Raw genomic sequence first — 10,926 nt, 5'->3', positions numbered from 1 at the left:
CAGTTCATTTTATTATTTAGAATAACTTTTTATATTCATATCATCTTATTAATTCGTTTTAATTCACATATATCTCAATTCCATTATTAATGTTTAAATGTCGACTTGAAGCCTTCTTGTTAACGAATTGACAAAAATCAACGAGCTCTCTATCAATTAGTTAAGCAAATCGGGATGAAATTACATCAAAGTCACAAACACAATTTGTAAACATATACGACCTTCTAATATCCTATATAAATGACTCGACCCATAATTAATTTTATTTAATCTTAGAATCGACTACACTGATAACTCTAATACCATTAGATGTAAGATCTCTTGCCCAACCTTTTTATAATAACATGTGTCAAAGAGTTGTTCTCTAAATCCATTTACAAATGCATTCAATATTCATGATCAACCTAAGAAAATAGTTTTTATTTTAAGTAATTTTTCGAAACTTAAATTTTATGTTTGAATTGATTTTTAAACTTAACTCATATATAGTGCCCGAAACTATTATCATAAATTTATTTTCTTACAAATAAAAAGATGTTTTTCATAATTGACATTTTAAACATTCTCAAGATTTTAATTAATAATATTTTATTTTTGAATTAAGAAATTATTAGAAAATTATATGCCCCCCTACAGGCATTAACTCTAGTAACAAATTAAGAGCAAGCAACTAAATACACATTAAGCTAATAGCCCATTTATTAGCGATTAAATGGTATTGATATTTCTTTGTCCAGGATTTAAATCACGTATATTTATTAATTATAAAAAAAAAAATATGCATTGATGGTTTTTTTAACTTTACAACTAAATAAATATTCCCCCCCCCCCTTTCTAATTTTTATATGTTTCATTCATGTTTGGTTGAGGATCCACCATTTGGGCTTGTGTGGTAGTTGTGTCTGTTTTAGGATGGTAGGATCCAACAAGAGCCCTGATTTTGATCCAAGTCTTTCAAAAATATCCTAAAGAAAAATCGTATTAGGTAACCAGACTTATTATGGTTTGTATTTTATACTTGTGATTAATAATTTTATTCACAATTAGTAAATATTATAATATGTTATTGAAAATTAGATAATTAAATTTATCCTAATATTTAAAATTTTAACAGAGTGTCAACTTAGTTCAATAAATTATAAGATTATTTTTATTTATAAAGCGCAATAAATATTAAAGTAAGGATATTGTTATCCTTCCATACTTTTTAAAATATTTTAAAAATAAAATTAGTATAATTTATTACTTGAAGATTTGAACTCTGATTTTATTTAACAAAATTAATATTTCCTCTCATCGAATTAACTTATTATTGGTAATAAAAAAATATGTATCTTACAATTTAAAAAAAATGATGAGATATTTTGGGGGTGGAGGCCAAAAATTAGATATTTATTGTTGTTGGATGAAAGACGACGAGGCTTATCCAGATTGTCTGGAGAATCATCAGACACATGTCGTTTTATATAAAATCTTGATATTTTTCGTTGTTTGTTGTCTTTTGGGAGTGAAACGGCTAGGATTCTTAATATATGTTCAGAGTAGAGACTATACATTGATTACATTCATATATCTATAGATATTTTGTGAAAAAAATAAAAGTAAGCCTAATGATATTTATCTTTTATATAATTTCTTTTATGAATTACACACGGTTATAAAAAGAAGATTTTTCTTTTCTTGTTATATTAATTAAAGTATTATAAATTTTGTATAGATCAACAATGAGACATATATTAAGTACGAGACCTATTTACTTGTACTCATGATATAAAGATATTTAATATTATTATCTTAAAAGAATATACATATAACGTGATTTACATCTAATTAAGATGGATTGCTAACGATCTAAATTTCATTAGTTATTACACATTTTTCTTAAAAATATAAGAATATCAAATAGAGTAAAATAATATTACTAACTCTCAATACCATTTATTATCTAATTTTTTATATAATTCTAAATTTAATTTTAGTTTTATCTAAAGAATAGAGAAAGAGGAATTTTAGGAGAAAAAAAATAGAGTGTGACCTCAGACTTCTGCAACTATAGTAATGAGTACGGTTGAAAATGAAAACTTACCTACGTTTTAATAATCATTTATATAGTTTACTCTAAAATAATAATAATAAAAAAGCTCTTATCTTCTGCCAATCTCTCATTCCTTGGCTGATTTGCTTGCTCTCCATTTTTCGAAGCTCTGTTTCTCTTTTCTTTTCCTTCTTTTACCCCTTAATCATTTTGAATTTTGATCTTCGAAAAGGCTTCTTCATATTACAAGCTCTGTTGTAACTTCAAAGACCCGTAATTCTCTAGACTGATCGCTGTTCAAAATCGATCATTTTGATTTTTCATTTGTATAGTAATAGTTTAAGTTTTGATTAATATTTTTTTTTTGAAAAATTGAACTGATGCTTTAATTCTCATAATTGGACCACCCGAAGTCTTAAATATGTACACATCTTCCGATCTCGTTTTTGGATGGGTTTAGTTTATAAATTAGGTGGCACGTTGGATTCCCTATAAAATATTGTAATGAAATTACGATTTGTAAATATCTGTGTTTCTATTCTGGTTTGTTTTAAATTGTGGTGCAGGTGATAGAAGAGGTAAAGATGGTTGTATTGCAAGGACCGGTGATTTGCCCTGCCGTTCGTAGCAAGCAAGTTGGTGTCTATACGTTGCCGTTTAATGGGCCTTTTCCGAGGGCAAGATTGCATGGAAGTGATTTAGGGTTTATAGAGGAACAACTGACGGAAAGTGTAAGTCGCGTGGCGTTTCCGGTCACCTGAAGCTGCGGAAGTGCAACACCACGTGCAGTGTGTTTTCAGTTCATCCTCAGATGGGAATGGAAGCATGGCTGATAATTTCAATGAAAACAATGCAGATTATGTTAATTCCAGTGTGGTTGAGGCTGGTATGTGGATTAGCCAATTATTACTTCATTGTCGTCGTTGTCATTGCCATCCTCGGGTCTTTGAATTAGTATATGTTTTTTGTTCTATTTATCTTGAGAATTTTTGATATGATATGTATGTTGTAATTTTTTCATATAGTTGAGGTGAGGAGTGGATCTGATGGATTTATGATCAAAATGAGGGATGGCAGCATTAAGGTGCGTCCATAACAATCCCCAAGGTGGGCATATGTCGGATTATGAACCACATCCTGCCATCGTTCTGAAGATGGAAGATGGGACCGGTCTTCTTCTCCCAATCATTGTTTGTATGTGACCATCTTTCGCTATCACTCGACTCTGTTTATCAGCTTTATGGAAGATGGAAGATGGAAGATGGTTGATTTTGGTTATTGTTTTGATTGCAGTGGAGATGCCAAGTGCGTTGCTCATGGCAGCAGTGCGTAATGTTCAAATCGTATGTTTTACTTCTGTATCCCATTGAGTCCGGATTCGTATTTTTATGGCATGTTGGATTATTGGATTTGATTGTGAATCACTTGGTTTTTGTATTGAATGTGAATGCTATATGTTTAAATTATTGTGTCCAGGCTAGACCTACTATGTATCAAGTAGTAAAGAACATGATTGACAAGATGGGCTACTCGGTATGATTCGTTTTCATCTCCATATTTGGACTTGTCTTCGCTCCTTTGTGATCCGATTGCGAATTCATGATATTTATCTCTTATTTTTGCAGGTAAAAACTTGTCCGAGTTACTAAAAGAGTGCATGAGGCCTATTTTGCACAGCTCTATCTCACCAAGGTATTACTCTCTTCCACTATTAGCAAAATTGTTTGACATGCAACGCTGAGATGTTCATGTAGAGTACTCCTCACTGAATCATGTTGGATGTTCTCACAGGTGGGTGATGAGACGGAGTCGGTCACTTTTGATCTTCGACCTTCTGATGCCATCAACATTGCTGTGAGATGCAAGGTACCTTTTATGTGTTAGTCTCTAGTATAATTCCAATCTTCTGCCAAATAGTCTTTGGAGCATTTGAATCGGTTATATATGTTTTAGAATGCATCTTCTAGTTACATCGGGTACACTGCTTTAAATCTTGCTAAAATACTTTCAACAGTTATGTGTTAGTTGGTTCGTATGCTAATTGATAATATCAAAGACTCATCATTGAGGAGAAAGAATACCTAAGATACGGTTTGTATCGACACGAACGTCTATACCATATTAAATTCCTACCTAAAATTTGAGTTTATTGGAAGCCTACTTGATGTGTAACCCCCCAGACCTGGTCTGTAAGATAGACCCAAACCTAAGCGGGTCACATATCTCATTCAGAGGTTTTTTTTATATATAACTTATAGAACGTTAAATATAATATAGAACATAATATTAATAATACAAATATGTCTAAAACGATAATAAAATACATGTCACCAAACATAACCGAAAAACATATAGAAATATATGTTCGTACAAAAAAAGTAGTTGATTTTTCCTGATGTCAAATCTGCTAGCTTACGGTCTGCTGTTATCTGAAAAGGTTAAATTTACAGAATGAGCTAAAAAGCCCAGTGTGTCCTATACAGTGTATAACATATACATAACAAAATAATTTAGATAAGATAAAACAATTTATCAATATATTTTAATAACATGCACACTACCCATCCAATCAGCAAATTGTGTAGGTTCACCTGAACGTACACGCCTATACACCAGTAAGGCTTAACCTGTGTACAAAGCAGAGGAGCCTAGGAAAATTGTAAGGTTTATCCTTGCACACAGCAAAGGGACCTGGGAAACTGTAAGGCTTACCCTTGCATACAGCAAAAGGGACCTGGTAAACTGTAAGGCTTACCTTGCACACAGCAAAGGGACCTGGGAAACTGTAAGGCTTACCCTTGCACACAGCAAAGGGACCTGGTAAACTGTAAGGCTTACCTTCGCACACAGCAAAGAGACCTGGGAAACTGTAAGGCTTACCCTTGCACACAGCAAAGTGACCTGGTAAACTGTAAGGCTTACCTTCGCACACAGCAAAGGGACCTGATATACTTCCTTCAATCGTACCCCAAATGACAAAATAAACATGTATGCATTAGAGTAAAAACAGTAATTAATCCATTAAATATGGAAATGTTCCATATTTAGAAATCATGTACCAAAAATACTATAACTATAAACCATATAAAAGTTATACGGTAAATCAGACATTTAATAAACATTATTCAAAATACCGGATATTTCCTCATAAAGTATATTATATTCTCATAATATAAATCAGTTCGGATATATAGTTTATAACTGTAAGATAACACTGGTAGGGAAACACACCTGTAACAGTCTGAGAAATCAAATAGGGAAGCTTATTACTGGTTTTGTCGATCACGCTCTGCTGCAGCCCTAGATCGGGTAGTTCTTGTAATACGCGGTTCGGAATGATCTGAAGAACGGACAACACCGGACCTGACTGATCCTTGCTCAGGTGAAACACGAGTACCTTCATAAAATATCTTACTTAATCAATTCCTTAACCATATCTCAAATAAATAATCAAAATACTAAAATACTAAGCCTTTTTGGGTTCACAAGCTTGATTCGGGAATTTCGGGTCAGAAATTGGCAAAACAAACTTCGGAATCAAATTCAGGACGTCGAAAAACATAAAGTATGACCTTTCGAAATTTCAAATTCTTGGTCAAAATTAAAGTCAACAGGTTTGACTGACGATTTGGAGATTTTCGGGTTTGAATTTAGCAAAAAAAACCTCAAAAACAGATTCGGACGTCGAAAACTGTCAGGATAAGTATTTTCGAAAAAGATTAACGGTCGTTTAATAGTCGGTCAAAGCCGGTCAAAATTTTGGTGAAAGGAGGTCACAAATTGTCAAATATTTTACATAAATAGCACCTTTTTTTTAAATAATTACCAAAATAGCACTATTTTCAAATTAATTCCCAAAATAGCACCAATTTCGGATTAATTCCCATAATATCACCTTTTTCGAACAAAATTACCAAAATAGCACATATTTCGAATAATTTCCAGAATAGCACTAAAACCGAATTAATTCCCAGATAACACCGGTCAACGGTCAACGACCGGGTCAACGGGTAGGGTAGGGGGGGTCGTCGGGTCGGTCAACGGGTCGGGTCATGACCGGTCAAAACCGGTTTTAACCGGTTAAACCGGTTTCCAGATTTCACTCGCCCTACGGCGGCCCGTGTGGCGCGTGCAACGTCCTCCGGGGCTCTAAAAATCACGGAAAATTTTTTAAAAATTATTTTGAGCTATTTCGAAATACTTACAAAGATCGGTTCAAATTTTTGAACGGCGGAGAGCTCGATTTCGACTCGGCCGAATCTTTGACTGATCCACCTCCCCACGCGCCGCCGTCGACGGAGACCGATGATGACACCGGCGGACTCGGAACGGCACAATGAACACGATGGTGCGGGAGGTGTCGTAAACGGAGCAACGATCGGCGATGAATTTAGGATTTTATAGGCGATTGAGCTAAAAAAAATGTCGATACTTTGACTTGAAATTCACGACGTTTGGCAGCGTTTTGCTTCAATTAAATTGAGGGGATTGTTCTCAATTCGATAACGAATATGATGGTGCTTTCAAAACGGCGATCGAAATTCGGACGACGTCGGGATCGTCGTCGGAAGTGAAGGTTGGGAGAGGGAAATTTGGGAGGAATTGGTTTCTGATTTTCAGAAACCAATTCACGTATATAACAACCAATACTATATTTTAGGGTAAATTCAGGGCTTGGTCTCTGAATTTTCCTTTAACTCTAAAACAAGCTACAAGTTTAAAGAACTTCTAATTTAGTCCCCAAATTTCACCAATTTTCATAATTAACCTCAAATTTCAATTAAACATTATTTTGTAATTTTTTTTGGGTGGTTACATGATGTGTTATGCAGGTACCTATACAAGTGAACAAGTACTTGGCATACAGTGATGGTATGCGCGTAATTGGATCTGGGAAGCTGTCAACGCAGTCTCCAGCTTCAGGTGGCCTATTATTCACCGAACTGGATCGGTTAGTCTTGAAACCCTTTAGGAGATTGCTTTTGCTCCTTTATTGAGAGAGTAGAAACATGTTAAAAGTTGCATCTGCAGGAGATTCTTGTTTCTGAATTTCCAGACCTAGAACGTAATTCATTTATGGTTTAGGCCAAGTGGTCAGTATTGTCTCGATACGGAGGAGTTCAACATTGTCTGTGACTTAAACAGCGCTATTAGTCAGGAGCGCTACAAGGATGCTGGTACGTCCCTCACTTTCCCCTTCATTGACTGTCAAAACATCACTCTTATCTATTTAGTTGTGATCCAAAATCAACTGAACTTCATTTGTTGACTGATGTTTAACATATTTAAGATTCTAATACTACCTTACAGCTGACTTAAGAGACAAACTTGGCGAGTTTCGTGCTCAAAGGCACATGAAGAAATATACATAACAGGTGATGTTAATAACTTGATTAGGATGTATCTTTAAGGTGTGATTGTGTTCATATATCAGTCTCCAGCTCCGGCCAATCAAAACGTTAACAAACCATTAGTTTTGTCTCAGTTGTTGCATCAGCAACATCAAATGTAAATAGGAATTATTGTTGGAAGCTGATAAACTTGGTGGTGTGACATATGGCGGCGAGGCAATCAGATTAGATCAGTTATATTATGGTATCTTCTGCTAAATATGTATGTAATGCAAGTCTGTGAATAAATATGCACATATACATAAGAAAACGGGGATGTGATATGTTTCAATTAAGCACGTTGATTTATGCCTTATCAATTCATCATATATGGAACATCTGATTCATCATATATTTATTCTGAATTTGTTACATAGAATAATTAGAACATCGAACTAAATTGTGTTTAAATATACAGTATCCGACGACATTCATGTTTCTTTTATAAGAAAAGAAACCTTTGAAGCTATAATTATGATTATAAACAATACATCTGTATGATTATGACCAGAATCAATCAATATACTGCAAAAGAATGCAACTAAATCAATACATTCATATAATTATACGACCAGAATCAAAAGATTAATAATCGGAATATATTCAGAACTAGATCAGAATAACTCTAGACAATTTAGAATGTTATAACACTGGCCGGTTTAGAATATAATAGGAAAAATGCTATATGCTTATGATCCAACTACTACAAAGAAAATTGGAATATGTAAGATCTTAATCACAGAATGGAACCATAATTATAAAGATATCCTCCACAACATACCATCATCCTCTACCATGTCTTTGGAGGTTAAATGACAACATCTTCAGGTCCATGCTTCTCTTACTTCCCATCACTTGCAGCCCTAAACTTTAAAATGATGCGTGTTTTCAGAAGTCTCTGAACTTCAATGATCTTAACCAGGCCAACTCCTTTGGTCACAGTTACTGTAATTTTGGCTGGGTCATAGATGATACGAACTATATTTACCTTGTACCGGGAACTTCAGACCGAGCAGCTTTACTGACAGGATAGTAGAGTAGTAACAACATGACTTGAGAGTTCTCATTCAATGACCTTGAAACAGTTGTATGGAACACAAATATAGCAGTTCATCTGGCTCACACCTCTTCCAATAACTCAAACTCCAAGTCATTAAGGAACATCCTTTCTATTGCTAAAATTGAAATCAACTATACATGCCATCGTGGAGAAGCGGTGAGAGCGAGTTCAAATACAAACTCGGTGGTTGTTCGGAGCTGAATGGGCAAAACTCAGACTTGTACTATTCATTTACGTCCTCCCAAGCCTTCAAACTTTAAACTATACAATTACGGTACGAGCAAGCCTTCACAACAGTCCCTAAACGAGGGAATTCTTAAGGACAATTAGCTTTGGTTGAGATGGACATTCAGCAACTAATGCAAAAGTTTTACTTCTAAACTAATGAAGCTGGGACCTGAAGTGCGAATTGTTTTATCCTACTAAAAAATTTGTGGCTTTAGGGTATGATGTTGAAATATTCCTTTCCTGTTACCATAGCGAAATAAAAAAGCACAGGTGGTTGTTAGGCTGGTACTGGCCTAGAAGTTTGAGTTGTCTTCACCCGCAAGGCCAAGTTTAAGGGCATGACTCAAGGGTAGTCTAGGAATTCCTCAGAATGGGGGCTGAAAGCTAATAAACAATCTGAGAAGCGTTGAAATGTTGTTCTCAAAAGAAAGCCTGGAATCAACTGAACAATAATAAACATTTAAGAATTGAACAAATACCTGGCAAACCAAAAATGTGTGGAAATTGCCGACATAGAACTCTAGGAACCCCCCCCCCCCCTCCAATTGTCCATTTGGAAAAAAGGTCTACAAAAGCTAATAATTTCAGTTAGCATAAACTTCAAATTAAGAATCAGAATTATTTTCACATATCCCAAAACATAGCAGTGTTTTCATCAAGTGGTCATTTCTGCAAATCATTTGCCTTTCTATTTATAGGCTTGTAGCTGAAGAGACCATGGACCATGTTAGGGACCATACTAAACACGCGCTGAAGTCTGAAGATATCAGTCAAAAACAAAAAGACAACAGTACTTCTACAGTGCAGAACGAAGTACACTGAAAATGAATGTAAACTGAAAATCAAGCTCCCCTTCACATATTTTAATTTCCTTTCAATCATAACTCCAGCTGTTTCTATTAGAAAAAAAGAATGGAATTCACAATTACACTTTCAAAATATATATATATATATATATATATATATATATATATATATATATATATATATATTGCTTTGATTAGCTTCTAAGGAAGAGTGCATTTAAGATAAGTCTGCTAATAACTTCAGCTTTCACCACCAAAATCCATCAAAGTTTAACTAAAAACAGCAATTTTAACATCAAGCTGTATGAATTAATTGGCTGTGTGGCCTCATGATTATTGGCAGTGAGTAGTTGACAGTTGATACATCGTTTCCCTGTTAGCCCAAACCTTGCAGTCTGTCATTTTCTCTTTTTCTCCTGTAAAGCTCCCACAGGCAATGGAATGTTAACCAGCACTCCTGAAACCAGATGATGCGCATGTATGGTAAGCATTACATCTATTGATTATATTTAATAATTTAAACAAAAGATGCAGCAATAAAGTAGTTTCTCAAAGGGAAATCCAAAAGTTCCAAAATGGGGTGAAGGAAGAACATGAGCCTAAAGATGAGTAATTCTCATCTTCACTTACAACTTTACTTTACAACAACAGTTTAGGAAACATATAAAAAATAATTGCACTTACCAGTACAATCTTCGGTAAAACAAACTGTCTTTTAAGTTTTAAGGAACATCTTTTATCTCAATACTTATTCATATGTGTCTTTCTAGCAGCTTTCTCTGTTTTATGCTCAGTTTTTGCCCTATGACAATAGCAGTTAACAATCTTCTTATCTAACTTGTAATAGTCCTCCCATTTTCTTCAAAGGTTTCAAATCCAGATCAATGAAATACACCTTAAAATTTGCAGCTTAAATAAGATATACATGTAAATAAGAAGAAAGCAATAAACCTTGTCATAGAGAACTTCGATTTCATCCCAAAAGAACTTCCTTATTACATTAAAACAGGGATATGATATTTTTTTCTAGGTTTGTTACAAACGCTATGGTTCGAACCCTGACTTTGCTTAAGGAATATAGTGCCTCATCCAACTAAACCAACTAGTTGTTGGAATAATTTTTCTTAATTTATTGACAGCACACACTTACCTTGCAGATACAATTACTTGAACCCGAGTTCTCTAAGAAAAACATCATTTCCTTTATTACCAAGATCACTCATTGAATTTAAAATTAAATTTCAGACCACCGTAAAAGGTACGATATTTAATTACTTAATCAAATTATGTATTATATTTCTAATCAAACTAATATTTTACCAAAATTGTGATTAAATTTTTTATACATCTGGAGATACTCATTTGTAACAAATATCTACATGATCAAATAACTTATCCGTCATCGAC

General features: G+C 34.1%; 1 long non-coding RNA gene and 1 pseudogene across 1 annotated transcript; one reads left to right on the top strand and one right to left on the bottom strand.

Moving 5' to 3' along the window:
- Positions 1-2,174: 2,174 nt before the first annotated feature.
- Positions 2,175-7,742, top strand: LOC120185821 (annotated as a pseudogene).
- Positions 7,743-9,708: 1,966 nt separating this feature from the next.
- LOC120185659 lies at positions 9,709-10,278 on the bottom strand. Its single transcript, XR_005522147.1, has 2 exons — positions 10,204-10,278; positions 9,709-9,976 (listed from the first exon to the last, which is right to left on the bottom strand). It is a non-coding gene; the product is annotated as an uncharacterized LOC120185659 (long non-coding RNA).
- Positions 10,279-10,926: the final 648 nt, after the last annotated feature.

Source organism: Hibiscus syriacus, unplaced genomic scaffold (genome assembly GCF_006381635.1).
Source record: "Hibiscus syriacus cultivar Baekdansim isolate YM2019G1 unplaced genomic scaffold, ASM638163v2 tig00004004_pilon, whole genome shotgun sequence".
NCBI classification, from domain to species: Eukaryota; Viridiplantae; Streptophyta; class Magnoliopsida; order Malvales; family Malvaceae; genus Hibiscus; species Hibiscus syriacus.
Note: the sequence above shows the minus strand (reverse complement) of the source record. Positions and strands in the feature narration are given on the sequence as shown.